Raw genomic sequence first — 23,486 nt, 5'->3', positions numbered from 1 at the left:
TGATGACAAATATCACCCCAAGTTACACTTGCAACTATGTATTTTCTGGACTGGTTTTAATATATTTAATACTATCATTTTTTATTATTGCTTTTATTTTAATTGTCATCATTTGCATCATTTGCATCATTGTAATTATTTACCTAAGCCTTTTGTAGACCATCTTCACAGTGCATTAACTTTGGCACTATTCACAGTACATTAACTTTTGGCCCTCAAAAGCAAATAGTATCAAATAGTGTCCACTGATCCATGACCAACATGAAAATGACATTCACAGGTATAAATATTCTCAGGCAGGTATAGGGCTAGGCGTACAGCCCACTGTCAGAAATTTTATAATTATAATAATTCATAATTATGGCTAAGAATTTCTAATATATATACAATAGACACTTACTGTAGATTTGGGGTATGTATTTTGTTTGCAAGTATAATACCCACCTCTTTTTTTCTCCCATTTAAGAAACCATTAGCAGAATGAGAATAAGCCATGTAAATAATCTTGCCTATACTCTATTTAAAGGGAGGTAAATGTGTGTGTTTTAAGGCACTTAAAACTATCCCTAGTTACAGATTACTTGGGATGCACTTCAGAGGTGAACATAAGTACCGTGTGTCTTATTAGCCTGGGAACTGCTAACCTAGGGCTTCATTTCAAGCCAAACAGAAGTCCAGGGAGAAATGGTAACAATAATCTAAATGGTAACAACAGTGAAAGTCTGGCTATATCAAGCAAAATTCTTGTGGCAGGCAGAATAATGACTTCCAGAGACATCCAGGCCCTAATCTCTGTTAATATGTTAAATTTACATGGCAAAAGGGATTTTGCAGATGTGATAAAATTAAGGTGCTTGAGATAGGAAGTTATACTGAATTACCTGGTGGGCCAATCAAAAGGGGGCTTACAAGGAAAAGAGAAGGGCAGGAAGCTCAGAATTAGAGAAGGAGATATGAAGAAGGAAGCAGAGGCTGGGGTGATGAGACTGCTGGCTGAAGGCCATAAATTAAGGAATGCAGACAGTAGAAACTGGAGAAGACTAAACACCTTCTTCCTTAGAGCCTCCACAAGAAATGCAACATTGGTGAGACCTTGATTTTAGCCTAATGAGACCTATTCAGGACTTCTGACTTCCAGAACTCTAAGATACTAAGTCTGTGTTGTTTTAAGCTACTAAATTTGTGGTAATTTATTACCATAGCAGTAACAACAATCTTGAAACAGTTAAGGCATATTAGTATACTCTGAATATGTCTCCTTAAGCATCTGACTCATTGCCTAAAAAGAACTTAGTTAACAGGGACTCAAACGTAGTGCTAATTCAGAAAGATGTCAGCCAAGAAAAAAGCAAGACAACCTAAAAATCTTGAGAAAATAATATACAAGTAGGGCTTAGATAGATGGAGATATAACAGACTACTTCCTTCACCATATCCAAACTATCCATTTGTTTTTTCTTCCTGTTTTCCCCTACCACTGAAAACAGAAACAAAAAACCTTAATGAATGAGAATACATGAAAATTTTGGCAGTTTAGAAGGGAATAAATAAATACAAATAATTGATATTATTTTCCTTAGGAATAAAGCTAATCACAGTCTTAGTTACATTAACTTTATCTACATAGTAATTTTGACTTAATTAATTATATCTATTTCCACAGTGATTATCACTTCTACAGAAAACTATATCTGTTTAATGAAAATGACTATTTCCAATTTTTCAGATAAAGATCAATCTCACAGTTACAGTCTTCCATTTTAATAAGTATGGATTCTTCTACTTTAGTTCTAAACTATAAATTATTCACTATATAATCATTCAGATGAAACATAAAGCATTAGCAGAGAAAGTGCTTCCCAAACAGTTAGTTGGATACATGACATACTTTTCCACTTACAAAATAGCATATTATATTCCTGTTGCAGTTCTCCCCAGGAATTGTTAAATCAACAGACACATTTTAAAAAGAGAAAATGTTGTTATGTATGATGTAATATACTGGCTGCATATTATTCATATAATAGAATATATCTCTTAATAAACAACCCTATTTTGTATATGTTAAAGGAAACAACAGAGGGCAAATTGTGGTTGCTACATGGTTCTTATATATTGGCTGACCAACAGAGGTAGGAATGATCTTTCCCTTATGATACTAGACAAATATTCAAAAGGCATTATAATACATTTTCCAAATGCTAAGGAAATGTCACTAGACTGAGGCCTATTTCTCTTTTTAGGAGAAAGCTAAATGGACTTGAATACTTAATATTACATAATTTTAATATTCATATTTAAAATATAAGAAATAAAAATGAATGGTAGTCACCCTATAGCCTATGTCTGCATTAAACTAAGCAAAAGCACTTTTGCTTTGATAAAATTATCAGATACCAATCCATTAAAGGTTTGTGAATCGGGCATCCTGGGTGGCTCAGTGGTTTAGCGCCTGCCTTCGACTCAGGATCCTGGATCCCCGAGATCGAGTCCCACGTCGGGCTCCCTGCATGGAGCCTGCTTCTCCCTCTGCCTGTGTCTCTGCCTCTCTCTCTCTCTCTCTCTCTCTCAAGAATAAATAAATAAAATCTTTAAAAAAATAAAGGTTAGTGAATCAATCAACAAATATTAATTTGAGTGATTAGTATATCCTAAGCACTAAGATATGCAGTGGAAAGTCAAGAATTAAAAATATATTTTTAAAAAAGAGACTATTTTAAATAAAAGAATAAGAGAAGGATCCAGTCTTTTCAACAGTCCAGTTGTTGAGGATGCCATGAATAAAAATCTATCGATACAGTTGCTCAGAACTATGATAAATATTTTGTATAAGAATAAACTACTGATTTTCTGTAATGGTGTTCAAAAATATTTCAAAGGAAAGCGGATATTTGAGCTATGACTACAGAAGTTTAAAAAATTCTGTCTCAACTACTTATTTATACTCTGATATAAAATAGAATGAAGTGATTTAAAATATCCCCCAATGGAATTGCCTGCATTGATATAAACACAGCCTATTCCTAAGGAACGACCTCCTTATCTTCAGCTAATACCACCTATCATATATTTTGATGAAATACAAAACAAATTACGTAGTGATATAAATATACTGGGAGTTAGAGTAGCTTTTTTTTCTTCTCATTAGCTCATTAGTTAATAAATTTTAACTTAGTATTAAAATGAACACACACTCCGTTTATTTGTAATAGTTTTATTTTTAATAACCCAACTGTGCTATATAAAGAAGTTAAAGCAAAAATAGAAATCACATACTTAAGAAATGTCACCAAGTTCACCAAAAATCATTAACTCTAGCATTTGAAGCAATTCCCCCAATATTTTCCAACATTTAACTACAGCTGAACTTCAACCATGCAGTAAAATACTATAGTTTAGACTTAAGCATACATTCCTTTCATTTCTGTCTAGTTGCTACAGGGCACAGCTATTCATATCTACAAAGCCTGTTGGATTTACATGTGAGGGGAGAATGGGTTGAAATGAAGGTTGCATCACAAATGAAAGCATGAAGCACAATAGAAAAGAACAAGAGAATGATTGTCTGAGGCACCTCTTTCGTACATTGCATGGATTGTGAGTGTCCAGTTCTTTTTCAGATATTTATCAGGGGCAGTTAACTATCATTCTTTTTGTTGTAGAAAATAAATGGATAGGGGTGGGGAAAGATGTCATGAGTAGGGCAGAAAGTTATGCGTGGAATGAAGGGGGAGGATGATGGGAGGGAATAACTTACCAAGGTCCTTTAAATCATGCAAGCTTAATGACCTTGCACATTTTATTCACACATACACTTTCCAACCTCCAGAGAGACTTAACTTGTGACAATATCAGAGCCTTCTGAAAAGATTAAGTCTAATATCTCTTAAACTCAAAATTTAAAACATGTAAAAATAAAATGTAACAGTCTTTTGATACCTCTGTATAGGAAATATGAAAACAATAGTATAAATTTGGTTTCAAAATTACAAATGTTTTACCAACCACCAAATGCATCCAAATGTGTAAGTGAAAATCGCCAAGAAATGGAGAATATATTTAGTTTAACTGCTCAATGTATAAGTCAGTGAAATTTAACAATGGCTCAGGACATCTTTTTTGGAACGCACAGGAGGATGTTACTTGGAAAAATGAATATTTATTTGGAGAGTAGAGCTAAAATTTGTTATCATATTAACACATTCACACTTACATGTTTACATATACACTTTAATATGTGCACATAAACCAACACATACAAAGTTTAGAATCAATGTTTGAAACTGTCTCTTAGAATATAAACTACTTACTCAGAGTTTGCAAACATTTAAGTAATTAATTCCTTTCAGTAAGACATATCTACATACTAGAAATACTAAGATAGAGATAAAATATTAAAAATTGGAGATCCCTGGGTGGCTCAGTGGTTTAGCACCTGCCTTCGGCCCAGGGCGTGATCCTGGAGTCCCGGGATTGAGTCCCACTTCGGGCTACCTACACGGGGCCTGCTTCTCCCTCTGCCTCTCTCTCTCTCTCTCTCTCTCTCTCTCTCTGACTCTCATGAATAAAATCTTTTAAAAAAAAAGATTAAAAATTGTTTTTGAAACCTAAATATTTCAGAACAAATAACAACTATTTATACTCAAGAAAATGTACAATCTAGTGCTACTTAGTTCTCAAAACTGTGTAATTTTTAATTGAAAATTTTAGCTCTCCACTGTTATTTATCTTATTAGATAAAACAACCTCAGATATTGTACAATAACACTATGCTAAAATTCTAGCTTTAATATTGCCTATCTGGATAACTTGGATCAAATCATTTCATTATCAGAGCTATGTACTTTTAGCCTGAAAACAAGGATGATATCTAGCTACAGTATTTTGTGAGGATTATATAACTATATATGATGTTCTACAATTAGGTAAGGTATCAAACATGTAATCTATAGCTGTTAGTGCTGACATCTTTCCCTCACACCTCCACCCCCTTCATAAAGACTCAATTCCTGAAAATCAAACTTGAAAAGAATCAATACCAATTCTCCATTTCAGATCTATGGGACAATAACCTGTGTCCAAAGGACTTCAGTCTAAGATAAAAGTTATACAAAGTCTTCTGCTTTCAATAATTGAGGGGTTTTGGAAATGCTCAAAGAGCTATGTCTACCAATGGCACTCATTAATAGGGCAAGCAAGACAATTTCCTAAAACAGATAACATTAATATTCTACTTGTTAAGTTCAGCATTTGTTGTTGTTGTTAATGGGGTCCTTAGTTAAATATATTTATTTCATTGATATCCACCAAACTTTGATATTAGCTCAGTGATAAGTAATTTATCACTTCTTTATAATTCTGGGTATGATTTTTAATGTTTCTGTATGATTATAATTATTGGTATCAGGGTCTTTTTCTCAATTGTCATTTTAAAGTTTAAACATACTTTTACCTAGCTATTAGAGATATATATGTACAGAAAAAAAGGGATGAGAATGTAAAAGAATTAATGGACTTTATTCAAATTTAGGATATTTAAACCTAAATTTATCAAGCCTTCAGACATCTTTGGCAGAGTATCAGAGAAACTATTTTTGCTTTCTCTCCAAAATCACGGGGTCTATGAAGTGCAGAGCTTCTATATGTTAACAGATACAATACTATATATTTCTTAACTTCTTTAACTTACTGTGGTGAGGCAGTAGAGATCTGACAATTTGTCTTCTTTTCCACTGAGAAGACAGACTAATTTAAGATGATTTCTCTTTCATATAACCCAAAACATGCTGTCAGACTGAAAACCTCAATGACTGCTTAGCATGAAAACATCAATTTGAAAAGCTAGCTATTATCTGAGAGGTTTTGTTTCCCCTCTACACTGATTTCAGAGAAAAATATTTATGCATAAAACACATACATTGTTATAATCTGTATAAGAATATGAAAACTTTTGATTTGTAAGCTTCTGTAGGAAGGTGGATATTATTCCTGCAATAAATAATACTTTATCTGTTTTAAAATATCTTAATGATCCCCATGAGACTATTATGAGAAATGTTTGTTAATCAAAACTTTTACTTAAATATAACCACAATCTATTAACTTTTAATTTCCTCTAGCATTAGCTGCTGGAGCAAAGCAGCAGAGGAGCAATGTTATGGCCATTACAGAATAGCACACTAACTCATTCTATAATTTTTGTAAGTCGTTTTTACTGTCAAGGTCTCTTGTTAAGTCAACAAACTGAAACAGACTCAATTTTTTTTAAAGATTTTATTTTTAAGTAATCTCTATGTTCAATGTGGAGCTCAAACTCACAAACCTGAGATCAAGAGTTGCATGTTCTATCAACTGAGCCAGCCAGGTACCCGAAGACTCAATTTTTCTTAAGAACTGTTTTGGTTCTACGATTCTCTGAGTCAGTTTTTCTTTCTTTCTCTCTCTCATTCTCAATCTCTCTAATATAAAACTTCTGAAAATATTACCACAATCTCAGAACTCATTTTAGGGAGAATAATATATGCTATACATTCTTTTTTAAAAAAAAAAAAGATTTTATTTATTTATACATGAGAGACAGAGAGAGAGACAGAGACACAGGCAGAGGTGAGAAGCAGGCTCTGATGGAGCAGGGAGCCTGATGTGGAACCCCATCCCTGGACCCGAGATCATGCCCTGAGCCAAAGACAGATGCTCAACAGCTGAGCAACCCAGGCATCCCTGTATGTCATACATTCTAAAACAGAATGTAAATGCCAAAATTAAAATGCTAAGAAATAGTATTAATTTAGCTAATAATTTGATAATTTGATCCAAGTTACGAAAAATTCTTGATCCTCCTTCATTTGAGGGTTAAGACATAACTTAATGAACCTTACTGCTGTATTTGACCCTGAGGACCTCACTTATCTTTTTCTATTCATTAAAAAAATCTTTGTTTAATGCTATTTTCTTATTTTTCTCTTACCTCTGTGAAAAATATCACTTTTAAGGGACTATTCTCTTGCACTCAGATCTGTTTCCCTAGATGTGTTGTTTCAATCATCTATTATGCTTCTTTCCATTCCTTCATTAGGTGAATTTATGTGTTCTCTGGGTTTTAATTATCACCCATGACCTGATGATTCCTAAATCCATATCTCAGGCCCTGACCTCTACCCTAAATTATAGATTCTTGCCTACCTGGTTAACCAAAGACATCTGAAACTCAGTATGAGAAATTTGTATCACCTTCCCAATTCTACTCTTACTCCCATTTTTTCCATCTCTATGGAAGGCAAGAGTCTCTAGCATTGAGACATCCAACAAAATTTCCACAATGATGAAAATATTCTATACATGCACTGTCTAGGATGATAGCTACTAGCCACATATGGCTGATGAGCATGTGAAATGTAGCAAGTGAGGAACAAAATGAGGAACTGAATATTTAATTCTGGCATTTTAAATTCCATCACTTAAGGGCACCCCTGGTGGCGCAGCGGTTTAGCGCCGCCTGCAGCCCGGGTTCTGATCCTGGAGACCCAGGATCGAGTCCTACGTCAGGCTCCTCGCATGAAGCCCGCTTCTCCCTCTGCCTGTGTCTCTGCCTCTCAGTCTCTCTCTCTCTCTCTGAATAAATAAATTAAAAAAATATATACTTATTTAAAAAAATAAAAATAGGGATTCCTGGGTGGCGCAGGGGTTTGGCGCCTGCCTTTGGCCCAGGGCGCGATCCTGGAGACCCGGGATCGAATCCCATGTCGGGCTCCCGGTGCATGGAGCCTGCTTCTCCCTCTGCCTGTGTCTCTGCCTCTCTCTCTCTCTCTCTCTCTGTGTGACTATCATAAATAAATAAATAAATTTAAAAAAATAAAAATAAAAAATATAAATAAAATAAAAATAAAAAAATAAAAATAAAAATAAATTCCATCACTTAAAAAAATGTTTTGGAAAAAAAATAAAAAAAAATGTTTTGGTATATACTAAATTTCTGCAGGTTTCCATTACCAAAGATGGGAGAGAAAGAAAAAGACTGGATAAAACATAAATCACAGTAAAGAAAAAATTCTAAACCTCAGGTGCAATTTATTTTTTATTTTATTGGATAGAAAAATGAGTGAAAAAAGTATTAGTTTTATAAACTTCAGCTACAAAGCAATAGAGATTACCAGTGTGGATCTTATCCCATAAGAGTAAAATAAGTATAAAACAATGTATTGTTAAAAGAATAACACACTGATTATTTGACAAATATTTATTGATCACTTACTATGTTCAAGGCACTGTGCTAGGTGCTAGAAAATAGGCATCAAGTCCTCAGACATCTTTAATGTAGTAAATTCATTCCTAAGCTCCATTTTTGGGGAGGTGTAGGTTAAGAAATTCAAGTTTACTTCAACCTTAAAGGAGAATTGGGAAAAGAGAATCTGTGAAAAATAAATATAAATATTTTTTCTTCTGAGGATATAATGCTTTATAATATAAACTGCAGTACACATTTTCTTTAGAGCAGTATTTTGTTTTTATTAAAACTGTTTTTTATAGCAACCTTTTGGGATGAAAGAAAATGTAATTTCAAGAAACAGCTTCAAAAGAATTATTCCAACTACCTAACATAAGATGAAATTGTTGAAAAAAAATGACAATGAAATATACATTAAGAACAATCAATGTAGATATATGTTTCGTCTCAAAATCCTACAAAACTATATTATGGTTGTCAGAAAATATGGCATGCCTTAAATAAATGTAAAATATTTTTGGAGGACAAATACTGATGGGATAAATATGGTACAAGATCAAATGACAGGTAGAAGAAACAGAAATCTGTAAGAGCTGATTAATTATTACGGAATTATACTCTCAACTGATTGTTCTTCTTAAGTAGAAAAAGACTGAGTCTGCTGTTTATAAATACCATAGTGCTTCTTTCATTAGTTATCATCTTCTCTTTAAAAAAAAAAAAAAAAAAGGATGCTGGGTTAATTGTGAAGGTTAAGAAACATTCTGCTATAAGGTTTTTAATGCAGAACTTATTATTTAAATAACAAAAAAAGCATAGTGTCATTTATACTTAAGGGACATAATTTTTGCAGGGTGTTTAAGGACAAGAAATGTATTCTTTCAGTTTGTCAAAACATATGAAAATAGGGCAGCCCCAGTGGCGCAGCAGTTTACCACCACCTGCAGCCCAGGGTATAACCCTAGAGACCCGGAATCAAGTCCCACATTGGGTTCCCTGCATGGAGCCTGCTTCTCCCTCTGCCTGTGTCTCTCTCCCTCTCTCTCTCTCTCTCTCTCGAATAAATAAATAAAATATTTTTTAAAAACTATGAAAACAGATCTATATCCACAAATTAAAGGACAATCATTGGCAGTATGTTCTACAATGTGTTATCAAAAAGTAATCAAGACAGTGTGGTATTGGCACAAAACAGATACATCAATGGAACAGAAAAGAGAACCCAGCAATGGGCCCTCAACTCTATGGTCAACTAATATTCGACAAAGCAGGAAAGACTATCCACTGGAAAAAGGATAGTCTCTTCAATAAATGGTGTTGGGAAAACTGGACAGCCACATGCGGGAGAATGAAGCTAGACCATTCTCTTACCAGACACAAAAACAAACTCAAAATGGATGAAGATCTAAATGTGAGACAAGATTCCATCAAAATCCTAGAGGAGATCACAGGCAACACCCTTTTTGAACTTGGCCACAGCAACTTCTTGCAAGATACATCCATGAAGGCAAGGGAAACAAAAGCAAAATGAATTATTGGGACTTCATCAAGATCAAAAGCTTCTGCACAGCAAAAGAAACAGTCACAAAACTAAAAGACAACCTACAGAATGGGAGAAGATATTTGCAAATGACATATCAGATAAAGGGCTAGTACTCAAGATCTATAAAGAACTTATGAAACCCAACAGCAGAGAAACAAACAATCCAATCATGAAATGGGCAAAAGACATGAACAGAAATTTCACCAAAGAAGACATACACATGGTCAACAAGCACATGAGAAAATGCTCTGCATCACTGGCCATCAGGGAAATACAAATCAAAACCACAATGAGATACCACCTCACACCAGTGAGAATGGGGAAAATTAACAAGGCAGGAAACCACAAATGTTGGAGAGGATGTGGAGAAAGGGGAATCTTCTTGCACTGTTGGTGGGAATGTGAACTGGTGCAGCCACTCTGGAAAACTGTGTGGAGGTTCCTCAAAGAGTTAAGAATAGAACTGCCCTATGATCCAGCAATTGCACTGCTGGGGATTCACCCCAAAGATACAGATGCAGTGAATGCCAGGACACCTGCACCTCAATGTTTATAGCAGCAATGTCCACAATAGCCAAACTGTGGAAGGAGCCTCGGTGTCCACTGAAAGACGAATGGATAAAGAAGCTGTGGTCTATGTATACAATGGAATATTCCTCAGCCATTAGAAACGACAAATACCCACCATTTGCTTCAATGTGGATGGAACTGGAGGGTATTATGCTGAGTGAAGTAAGTCCATCGGAGAAGGACAAACATTATATGGTCTCATTCGTTTGGGGAATATAAAAAATAGTGAAAGGGAATAAAAGGGAAAGGAGAGAAAATGAGTGGGAAATATCAGTGAGGGAGACAGAACATGAGGGACTCCTAACTCTGGGAAACGAACAAGCGGTGGTGGAAGGGGAGGTGGGTGGGGGGTTGGGGTGACTGGGTGACTGGCACTGCGGGGGGGGGCACTTGACGGGATGAGCACTGGGTAATATCCTAAATGTTGGCAAATTGAACTCCAATAAAAAAATAAAAAAGTAATTGTTGGGGTGGCTGGGTGACTTAGCTGGACATCTACCTTAAGCTCAGGTCATGATCCCATGGTCCTGGTATCAAGCTCCATCCCTGCTCAGCTTCTGCCTCTCTAGCTCTCCCTGTTTGTTCTCTCTCTCTCCGGCTGTCAAATAAATAAATCTTTAAGAAAAATAAAAGTAATTGTTAACTATACTTTTCTACTAAGTAGAAAACAAAATTGATTGTAATGGTACTCTTCCACTGAAGCTAAAAGCTCCATATTTTACATATTCTACTATACCATAAGTTAATGTTTTATTATAACTGTGCCCCAGAATCTGCATAGTTCATCCACTGCAATATTATTCTCATAAGTATTCCAGTGGAAATTTCAAAGAAATGTACAATAATTTCATTATACCAACTATGAGTAGGGAGTACCTCAACATACCCTTACTAATTTTAATGAGCCATCACAGAATAAATATTTAATTTTTTTTCTATTTATTTAACAGAGTAAATATTTTTATTTATTTATTTAAAGATTTTTATTTTATTTATTCATGAGACACACACAGAGAGAGAGAGAGAGAGAGGGGGGGGGGGCAGAGACCCAGGCAGAGGGAGAAGCAGGCTCCATGCAGGTAGCCCAATGTGGGACTCGATATCCCGGGGCTCCAGGATCACACCCCGGGCTGAAGGCAGCACTAAACCACTGAGCCACCCAGGCTGCCCAAGTAAATATTTTTAAATGTCTATACAAGTAATTCCTAAAACTATTAACTGTCTCAGATGAATGGTGTCTTTATTTTTTAGGGCTCTAAATACATTAGAATTTATTTTCAATGTGTAAAACATGAGTAAATAAAATTCTTAAAGATTTTAAAGTCTTCTGATTATATCACACTTCTTTATTCTTCTTTCCATGTGAACATTTTGTGGTTTCATCTTTATGCAGCACCTGCACTATCTTTTAAATCACTTTAACTCCTTTCTGGACTACAAAGAGTTTTGTCAGGTCTTCCGCGATATGTTACTACACGGAGTATTCTCTCAGAAATGGATACCCAAAGCTTTACACAAAGAGGATGATGAATTTTATTCCATTTTAAGAACTTTCTTCAAGACTGTCCTTTGATATCCTTAGAATTAATGCCATTAAATCACTATGTATCAACCTATTGGCATAATATGGCTTAATTATCTCTAAATCTTTAACTTTAATACCCAACAGTAAAATTCATGCAATTTTTTCAATTCAATTTTTCCCTTGAATTCCTTCTTGTTTTTCCTTTTTCTTTAACTAGAAGCATTTGAGGTGACAGAAGTCTTGATCTTGAGGGTGATTTTTAAAATAGGATGTTGGTAATACCTATGTTTCCATAGGGCACTCCAGGAATACTACTATTTTTTTATCATTCAAATGTAATATCATCATCATATATGCTATGTGAAGGATCTACTACATAATTTTCTCCTATTTTAAGTCATAAAGTAGTGGGAACTTATCAGCAACTGTTCTTGCCTTGGCTCCCAAAGCCATTTTTTCACAGTTGATTTCAAGAAACATTGGATGCCTACTGTGTGACACGTAACACTGCCATGTGCTGAATAGATAAGATAAAACAAACATTCAGAAATCAAGTGAGTGTGAGCAAGAGAGAAAGGCCACAACAAAAAACTGTAATATTGTAACATGTTTTGAAAGTACCATACAAGTCAGCAAAGGCAACGATTCATTTACTTTAGGGAGTGGGGAATCAGAAAAAACCGATGACAAGCATTTTATCTGAAGCTGGGCTTTGAAATTTATGTAGGAATTTGTAAGAAATACCTGGTGAAGCGAGGTGAAATAAGAGGAATTGCAGAAAGGGTACACAGATACGAAAGTGTATCATTTGTTAAAGAAAAATGAGTAACCCACTGTGGCAATAATAACGGAATCGGGTATACATGTAGAGGAAGATAATCTCCAAAAAGAATGCAGAGAGGCTATGAAGGACCTTCTGGATTGTGCCTAAAAGTTTCAACTTGATTCTCTAGGCAGAGAAGATTTTTGGTGCAAGAGTCTATGGTAAGGTTTATGTTGGAAAAAGATCACTCAAACATACTCCAAGATTGATTTAAGAGGGAGTCTGGAAGGACCAATTCGGAGACAGTGGACTATTATAACCGTTCCAGATAGAAATGGCTAAGGGCAAAAAGTAAAGCAGTGGGAGTTAGGAGGACAAGAAGCAGCTGAGAAGAGGAGGAAAATGTTAGGAAATAGAAATTAATAAAACTTAGAGATACAAGGAAGACATGAAAAATCAAGTATGACTTAGAGCTTCCAGTTTAAGTAACAAGTTAACTAGGATAGAAAAAAAACAGGAAAACAAATGAATAAGTTTCATGAATGTCTTAAACGGTGGAACATATTCTGTTCATTTTTGGATCTCTTATTTAGAACAAGCACATTGCAGGCATTTCAATGGTTGTGAATTAACGAATAAATTACATTCATTTTTGTGGTCATTTATTGCAATCTACATTATTTTCAACCACAAATCTGTTTTTCTAGATAACCAAGGTAGGAAAATGCTACAAACATAATCAAATACTTGACAGGTAAATTTGTACAGGATGGAGTTTGGGGTCATTTATCATAATGCCTTGATTTCCATATATAAAGACATTAGTTTGTGTCCTTTGAGTCACTGTTTTTTGAACACTGCTAGATTTGCACAGAATATTTCCATAATCTCACTTCTAGGCAATTCTTCTCCCATAATATACAACTCTAAGTTGTTAAAGGAACTTAGGGTGATAATCTTTGTAATTAAATCATATATATATTAAATATGTGTAATTATATACATACGTACCCTATAGAAATTATCATTGGCATACTTTTATGATTATGAGCATTAATTTACTTCATCTGCTATAGAATTTCTAAATTATTTCTAGATGTTAAGCTTTATATACACGGATAGGCTTGACAGGGGAAAAAATTCCAAAATGTTATTCTGCATTAATGTTTTCACATGTGTAAAATGATACAATATTCCAATGCCAACAATCTAAGAGGCACAAACTAATTATTTTGTGTATGTCCCCAACCAGCTTCATTCAATTAGCTGCATGACTCAGTTCAAAAGGTGATTAATTGGCTTCTGTTTCATACTGCAAAAACTACCATCCCATCTATGATACATGCAAAAACATTGAGAAATTTTAAATTTAAGCTTAATCACCTTGTCTAAATATTAAACATAGAGAAGTAAGAGGAAAGGTAATTGACATTCAGACCTTCCCTGAGGTAGAACAATTTTCCACTTGCTCTTACCCAATGATAAACTCTGTACACAATACTCGTCTATCAGCAGTCAACACCTCTGGAGGTGGAATACAGAAACTGCCTTCTCTGCTTAACTAGTTGGAGTGAGTTTGACAAGGATTAGTTATGCATGAGAGGGTATCAGTAACCCCAGGAAGTCTCAAAATAATGACTCTCCTTATCCTGCAATCCAATCATTTTAGCTAGAAGTGGATTGAAATATGTAATTATTACTGGGAAATCAAGTAGGCTATTTTGTTGTACTTTTTTTTCACTATTGTGTTACATTTTAAAGTAGATTTTTTATAGCCTCCACAAAAAATGTTAGTATATTTCTACATCTAATTAGATGTATATATTAAACTAAAGCCTCTCTTTCCTCTCTTTTTATGGGTGGATGAATATTTCCAAGAAAAGTTATATTCCAGCAGTCATTTTGCAGTAATTTCTGGATTGTCATTGTTCTACATATCTGTAAACTGGTAACAATGTGGTTTTTTCATCACCCCACCCACTTTTCAGATTAATAATTTCACATTTCAGCATGAAAGTATAGCTTAGCAGTTTGAGAATCAATGATGGAACTTAATTTCCTATACTCATTTTCACATTTTAAGGCTTATATTTTTAAAGGAGTTCAAATTCAATAGTTTCAATTGCTCTCAAGTGTTAATTCAATCCGTACAGAAGTACATTATAGATTATGGTCAACTACGTCAGTTTCCTAGAAGGATATTTTGAGTCTATTAGCCCAAAATAATTTTTTCAATTACTTACAGAACTTTCAATATTTCTTTCCTCCCAAAACACAAGGTGGTCAATTAATAATGACCTTGGCAAACAGCAAGATTTTACACAGAGTGGGCGCTCAAAGATGTTTAAATTAGTAAATGTTCACCAAGGTATTGAGATCCATTTAGAAAAGGCAATGCGTGGTTAAGAAAACAAACTTAGAAAGTGACAAACTAATGCAATTGAGTGAGAGTCCACAAACTATTGGAAATAGCATTAGAATGGCAGTTAGGTTCTTACTTAGTTCCGCCATGACCTACCTTTGTGATATTATAAAAGTCTCATGCTTAAAATAAATGTAAAAGTGAAGTGTTATTACAATAATGAAGAATGAACACAGTGAGGCTAGGAAATATGCCTTGGTTTGCATTTAGCATTTATACTGACCTGTGCAAATTTGTTTCCTCACTTTAAAATGAGAGTTAAACTATATGACTTCCCAGTTCCTTTTCATCTCCAGAAGGTTACATTTTCATGAAAGGCATCAAAAGTAACAGCAAGATCAAAACTGCTTAGGTTAACCCCTGAAAACTTCCTAAGTTTGGTTTTATCTGAAATTTCCTAAAGAAGGCAAATTTGAATAAGTTAATAGAAAGCAAGAAGCAATAGTCACAGCACTGATGTTTGCTGAATGAATTAACGAGGAAGTAGAAATAGAACAAATTATATTTATACCTTTATAACTTACAAAGTGTTTTCCAACAAGTTATGCATGTACCCATTACATCCTAAAAAGAATCCTTTGAAAAATGAAGTACATCATCCAGGATCATAAAAATATATAAAAAGTGGAGCCATGTTTCAAGGCAAAGCATTTGGAATCTAACAACCTGACCCAATCAGTATCTTCTCTACTTCCTATTTTCCTGCTTCTCCAGGCTTCATTCAGCACTTCCCTATTCAATAACCCTTTTGTGCTTTTTACCACTTATATTTCAATTAGTATCCTCTGGCTTTGTGTCTCAGATAAATATATACATCCTTTTATCTTTTTTTTCCCCTGCCATTCTTTTTTCTAGCCTAGTTTGCTACAGATATTTTTTATTCATTTTAAATTTCACATCTCACCTAAAAAAGATATAGTATTATTATAATTTCAATGTAAAATGGTGACAAGACTTGAATTCCCTGAGTAGAAAAAAACATTTAAACCACATAAACAAAACTAAACCCAGCTTATTTCATGAACAAAAGTAAAACTTACCTTAGGTTATTTCTTGTAAATGCCTCTGAAAATCATAAAAGAAACTTAAATCATCTTCCTAAATGTGGTCTGAGATAATCACATTTAACCCACCCCTTGCCATCTGACAATCCCCGTTTCAATAACCAACCACTGTGAAAGTTAACAGCTTCCTCATTTTTACTTTATAAGCTATCCTATAACTTCATAACCCTGAGCTTCATATCAGCGTTTATTTTTGAAAGCTCCCAGTTTACAAATGGTTCTTATATGTACAATTAGCTCTTAATAAAAACTACTTCTTACTTTGGTGGTGTAATTTTGATATTTCTGTATTTTTGACAATAGCTAATAAGCTCAGTTATTGTATCTAAGAGAAGAGAAAATGATAACCACAAAATTTAAGTGAAATTAGATATAAGAATTGGAGCTATAAACTTCTACCACCCCTGGAAATGTTTAAAGTACTCTCCAAAATTCGCAAAAGTCTTTTTTTTTTTTTGCTTTAAACAAAATCATTTTGGGACACCTGGGTGGCTCAGCAGTTGAGCGTCTGCCTTTGACCCAGGCCGTGATCCCGGAGTTCTGGGATCAAGTCCCACGTCAGGCTCCCTGCATGGAGCCTGCTTCTCCCTCTGCCTGTGTCTCTCTGCCTCTCTCTCTGTGTCTCTCATGAATAAATAAATACAATCTTTTTAAAAAATTAAAAATAAACAAAATTTTATAATAATATTCAAGAAATTATTACACAATTTAGGAATTTAAAAATTTCTATTACAATTGAAATTTCAACAATAGTGGTTGTTTTGTTGGCCTTTGAAATTATACTATTTCATCTGCATTAGATATTTTTTTTTCTTTTGAGGGCAGGATGCAATATCAGTTTAAAAGGTAGTTAAAAGCACTGAAAATAATTTAAAATTCAACATAACCATTGGGACATAATAGATTTCCTTTTTAACTTGTCTGTCATATTACCAATTGAAAAAAAAAAAGTTCAATGGTTACAACTGTTTTTTCTTAGAAAAAAATTATTTTCTATTTTATCAGGGAGCTGATGCTGATTTTGTAGACTGCTAGAGAGATCAACTAAATCTTATTTTTCCAAAATGTTAACTATTTAAATATTTATTTTTAAGAAGATTAATCAAAAGAAATAAAATATCAAAAAATAGATTTATGTCACTTATTTAAAAAGTGCTTCTTAAAAATCTACATATAACATTAGTAATGATATTTTTCAACTAACATCTCATTACAAATAGAATCTTCTTTTTATAAATGTAGTATAAAATAATGTTTTCAATGTTTTGAGTCAAAAATAATTCAGTTTTTCCCCCAAAATGAAACTACTACAAAATTTCTACACATGCATCTTTTCTTAAAATAACATTGTTTCAAAGAATTAGGTATTTGGAAGCACTTCAGGACAAAGTTACATGAAGTTATATCCCTAAAGCAATTGTAAATTTCCTTCCAATATGTTTGTACCAAAGATATGTCTACTACATATATATTACTGCCATTCTTTGGTGACAATTGTAACTTCAGAGCAAAGTGACTGCCACTTATTAATTATAGTTCTGAAAAATGTTAATATGTCTTGGGTTCCAACTGTGCTTAGCACTATAAAAGCTTTTCAGATTTTCTTTTCCTGGTTACTGCTTTCTAAAGATAATCATTACACAGGCAAATCTTTTACAGCTATTCATTACACATGGTGTTAATATTTTTGAATTTTTTGGAGAGAACTACCTCATATTGAGATCATTGCAGTATTTGGATATATGTGTTTTTAATACTGTGTATACATTCAGATGTTTTCAATGTCTTCCATAACCTAGTCTCATCAAATATATTGAACCTTTTTCTTCCTCAATCTCTTCCAATCCTTCAAGGAATCAGCCTCATGGCTTTTGGTACATCCTGGGCTTATTTCTGTTCTTAATATATTCCCTGTGCTGTGCTCTTCTTTCTAGATGGAACACCAACTTTTTTTTTTAGCTCTATTTATTAATCCTGCATCTTTATAAGTAAACCAAACTGAATTCTCAAAATCTTTAGAAACCTACAGCACATACTGATCCTGGCATTCTCTGAAATTCAACTGCATATAATCTACAATAAATTCACAACAGTTTGTTCTTTGTTTTAGGATTTGTTATAGCTCTACAAGCAGAACGCAAATTTCTTATGAATAAAGGTCAAGTCTGTTATTTTATTATTTGTGTTACCCACTCCAAACCAAGATATAATCAGCTGCAAGCCCTTATACTGTTCCAAAGGAAGCAAAAATACTTTTTGGACAGCACATCTAGCCAGGAAATAGTACCAATTTCTCTGTGTTTCACCCAGTCACAAGCCTGTCATCATCAACTCCATCATGGAACGGTGTTTACCTTATTTGGAGGACCTATTTTTTAGTTACTCCAACTATGTGATTCAACTGAGGGTTGCCTATCAGATCCTTCTAGACATAGAATTTTTAAAATAATGAGACCTGGGTCAATCAGAGACATTCCTTGAGGATTTTCCAATTAAAAAAAAAAGAGGACTTTATTCTATGAACAGCAAAATTTCGAAGATAAAGAGCTAGAAGATGTTGGCAGCTACATTTTTCCATAAAAAATTAATCTGGGAAAATGACACAGATAGATGAAGATCAAGAGGAATTGTTCCTAGCATTGATCTAGTTCCTGATCCATTATCTGAGGCTCAAATATGTCCCTGCTCTTCCAGCAGATGAGCATTCTGGAACTCTTTTGTAGATATACATCCAAAGGATAACAACATATATGGAACTTATTATTTCAATGTCCTCCTCTTTTCGTATGGACATGTTCTAAATTTAGCTCAAGGAACAAATATCATTTCTGTAAAAGATAAAAATAAAAGCTGTCCTTTAAGATGTAAATTATGTTACAATTTATTAGTAAAATAATGCACTAGATCAGATTACTATCCTTAGCCTCTCCTGTAAGTAATCATAAAACACAAAAATTTTGAGAAAATATCACATTTGGCCTAGACCAAGAACATCTTCAACACTGATATGAATGTAAGGTATAACTCAAACACGGGAGATAATGAGAGCAGTTTACCTTTAATATGTTTTGCCTAAAAACATATTTCACAAAAATAGTTGAAAGAGTACTTTCATCTCTAACTTTCATATTCTACTTGAATCACAATTAGTATTTTATCATTCATTTCTAAATTTGAGGATCTTCCAAGTAGTTTTGAGAAATATATAAGATAATGGTATCATTCCACTCTGTGTTCATTAACATAAAATCTAAGAAAGAGATTCTTTCACGGGGTCATTAGGCTTTAGTCTTAAGCCACAGTTACCCTTCACTCAAAAAATAGCTATTTATAAATGCCTATGTATATTTTAGGTACAGTCTCATATTTCCAAACTACATATATAATAAAATACCACTGTATCACAGTTCACTATTAGAGATGTTTGTATATGGCACAGGTTATATTATACTAAATATATTATACTTAAATTTCAGTACCAAAGATGAGAATATTATTTAAATCTGAAAATCTGTAAACAAGTGTTAGTTCCATATTTTTATAGGTAAAGGAGCATTTTAATATTTACCTATAAATTTAGCACTATTAACACAAAGAAGTGTGTATTCATATTTAGTGAAACTGATTATAAAGGGGGAAGTAGGCTAATATTTAACTTTAACATGAAGTTACTATAAGTAAACTTGAAATAGTTCTATTAAGCAGATGATTTAAACTGAATGGAATTCCAGTTTCACATTGTTAGCATATATAAACATTATAGGTTTCCAAAGAATGGCAAAGAGATATCTACACTCTCATATTGACCACAGCATCATTCACAATAGCCACGATATAGAAACAACCAAAATGTCCATCAAGTAAGTTTACCTTGGGGACACCTGAGTGGCTCAGTCTGTTAAGCATCCAACTCTTGGTTTCAGCTCAGGACAAGATCTCATGGGTCATAATATCAAGCCCCGCTGTAGGCTCCATGGACAGCGGAGGGTCTCCTTGAAGATTTTTTCCCTTTGCCCCCTCTCCTAAAATAAATAAGTCTTATAAAAAGAAAAAAAAAAACAAAATTTCCATCAATGAATGTGTGGATAAAGATGTGGTATGTGTGTTAGTGTGTGTGTGTATGTAGACACACAATGGAATATTACTCAGCCATCAGAAGGAAGGAATCACTGCCATTTGTGAAAACATGGATGGACCTTGAGAGTATTGTGTTAAGTAAAATAAGCCAGATAGATAAAGAGAAATACTGTATGGTATAACTTACATGTGGAATCTTAAGAAAGAGGAAGAGGAGGAGGAGGGGAAGGAGGAAAAGATGGAGGAGGGGAAGAAGGGGAAAAGGAAAAGAAGGTCCAACTTCTAGAGACAGTGGAAAAATGATTGGTAGGAGCTGACAAGTGGGGGGGTGGGAAGAGAGGTTGATAAAGTATACAAACTTGTAGCTATAAGATGAATAAGGTCTGAGTATCTAGTATAAAATACAGTGGCCATAATTCATAACACTGTATTACATAACCAAAATTTGCTAAGAGAATGGAACTTAAATGTTCTCACACACTTTTTTTTTTTAAATGCGTGAAGTGATGGATGCATTAATTAACTCCATGGTGGAAATCCTTTGAGTATATGTGTGTGTGTGTGTGTGTGTTCACACACACACACACACACACATATATATATGTATATATACACACATAATATATTTAGCACCATAACCACAAGGTATTCCTTAAATACCTTGTAATTTTGTCAATTATACTGTAATAAAAAAAAACCCATCTGGTCTTTCCCAGTTAAAATATTATTTTGGATATAAGGACCAGATTTTTTTTAAAATCTGGTTTAATATAATGGTAATATAAATGAAAAATGTAGCCACTTTCTAAAATCTTTCTATACCTCTTATTGCTTTTTGTCATTGTTATTTTATCTGGGACAGAAATCATAAAAGAGATTCAAAATCCATTTTGCATAAATAGATCCTTTTACTGGTATTTTACTAATGTTAACACTGCTAGAGTATATTTAATAATTATACATATTCTAGCAGTATTATTCTTATTGACAGATTACCAATTACTACAATTATTTTGTTTTGATGACAGCCAGAAGCAAATAAATCACATTTACCCAATTATCCAAAAAGTTAAAAGAGATAAAAAAGAGATTTTAACACCTGTTGTCATCATTTCTTCCCAAATTAGAGATTCTTTTACTAGCACTTGAGGATGTCTACTACTTTAAGTGATGAAAGTTTATTTCTGTCAAAAAAAAAAAGCAAGAAGTCCATTTGTATGTCAAATATCTATTATTTTATAACTACACATAATTTGCTAAATATTTAATCATTGCAAATATAACATGCCAATCAAATATATGCAAAATAAATAGTATTCAAGCTTATCAACTGTGGTTTAATAAATAGGTATAGCATATTATAAAAGATATATGCATAAAAGTATTTTTTATTCAACTCGCTTACCAAAAAGAAAGGACAGGTTGAGAGATGGAGCTAAAATCCACTGAAAAATAAAATATATTGACACAATAATGCTTTGATATAGATACTACTATCTCTATTTACAGTTAAGGAAACAGGCTCAGAAAGTGCAAAAACACTGCACAGCTAGAAAGTGGTATGCAGCTCATTTAAACCCAAATCTACTTGGCTCTAAAGTCTTTCTTTTCCTTTTCACTATTACTTCTTGACTTCTCTTACTCACCCTAAACAAATGTGTAGAAAATGAAGAATAAAGAAGAAAATACTAAGTATTTGAGATGTCTGGAGTTCCATAAAAACGCCTATATCTTAGGTAATTTTAAAAAGATTTTATTTATTTTATTTTGAGAGAGAGACAGCAAGAGTATGAGCATGGGTGGAGGGGCAGAGGGAGGAGAATCTTAAGCAGCTCCATGCCCAGTGGGGAGCCTGATGCGGGGCTTGATCTCACCACCCTGAGATCATAAGCTGAGCTAAAATCAAGAGTCCATACTTACCTGACTGCACCACCCAGGTGTCCCACCTTAGAAAATTTTTAACAAATGCAAATTCTGATAGAAAGTATATAACTGGAGAAAGCACTGCTTCTCAAACTACCTACAGTGAAGGAATAGGTTTTTGTTTCAGTTTCTAACTGCCACTTACAATACTTGTAAAAATACATGATTACCAGAAAAAAAGTACCAGAAAAATGATCATGTGCTTGGATTTCACAGCAATGTCAGATTGATATAAAAACTTCTAAATACTTTGTGTGCCTGGGTGGCTCAGTCGGTTAAGCATCCAACTCATGATTTCAAGCTCCGGTCATAACCTCAGGATTGTCATGCTCCATGGAAAATCAGCTTGAGATTCTCTAACCCTCTTCCCTCTGCTTTCCCCACCTCCTGCACACACTCTGAAAATAAAATTTTCAGATCTTTAAAAATTCTAAATGCTTATTCTCAATTTTTGTGCTTTTCTTAAAAAAACAGCACCAGTCTATGGATCATGCTTTGAGTAAAATTGAGCTAGAGGACCGGTTTATCACAGGTTATGCAAATGAATTTAACATGTTAATTTATATATTAGAAAATATATTAACTATATTTTATTAAAGTCTATTCCCAATTTCTTGCAAAATCTTGATACTTAAGTTGCTTTTCACGCTAGTTTAGTAAAAAATAAAATAAAGTGCTACTTAAGAAAGATTAAAAGTTGAAAATTGAATAAAATATATAATGTCTTACTGAAGCAGGTAGATAGTAAAGCATAAACCTATCAACTCAGCATTCATTTTTGTTCTGTGTGTGTATGTACATAAAATTGTTATTAAGGATCAACATGCAACATTGCTAATTACTTTTGAATATGGTAATTATTATTCTGTGGTTAAAATTATTTCATCTTCTTTCTGACAGACTCAGGGGATGTGATTTGTTCTTACTGAATATATTGATAATCACAGCAATGGGAAAACAAGATGACTAATGTCATGTTTATCCTTTCTGTCAAAGCTGGCAGAAAAAAACAGGTTTCCACACTTGCCATTTTCCTAAATGTGGCAGCAGTTCATAATAGATCCCTAAATGCATTTTGACAAAGTGAAAATTTGTTTTACATCATGAGATCTGGGCAATGATTCTAGAAAAATGTGATAATTAAATTCAGAAAACAAGAAACATGAAATAGATTTTTCCCACAGCATAGTAAGTAGCTTTGTGTAACACACTATATAATGACATTGTTACTTAGTTTTTTTTATTTTCTTTTTCAAATGTTACTAACCATGGAGTACACTTAAGCACAATGGATGGGGTAATAAGATTAGTATTTACTGATGAAATAATTATCAACTTTTCATCTTATTTTCACTTACTTTGATGAAATAATTAT

General features: G+C 33.6%; 1 protein-coding gene across 4 annotated transcripts in view; it reads right to left on the bottom strand.

Moving 5' to 3' along the window:
- ERBB4 (erb-b2 receptor tyrosine kinase 4) overlaps window positions 1–23,486 on the bottom strand; it is a 1,095,199-nt gene that overhangs the window by 1,005,638 nt on the left and 66,075 nt on the right. The window lies entirely within an intron of this gene.

The sequence above is a fragment of the Vulpes vulpes genome, chromosome 16 (genome assembly GCF_048418805.1).
Source record: "Vulpes vulpes isolate BD-2025 chromosome 16, VulVul3, whole genome shotgun sequence".
Taxonomy (NCBI): domain Eukaryota; kingdom Metazoa; phylum Chordata; class Mammalia; order Carnivora; family Canidae; genus Vulpes; species Vulpes vulpes.
This window is presented reverse-complemented; position numbering and strand designations above follow the sequence as displayed.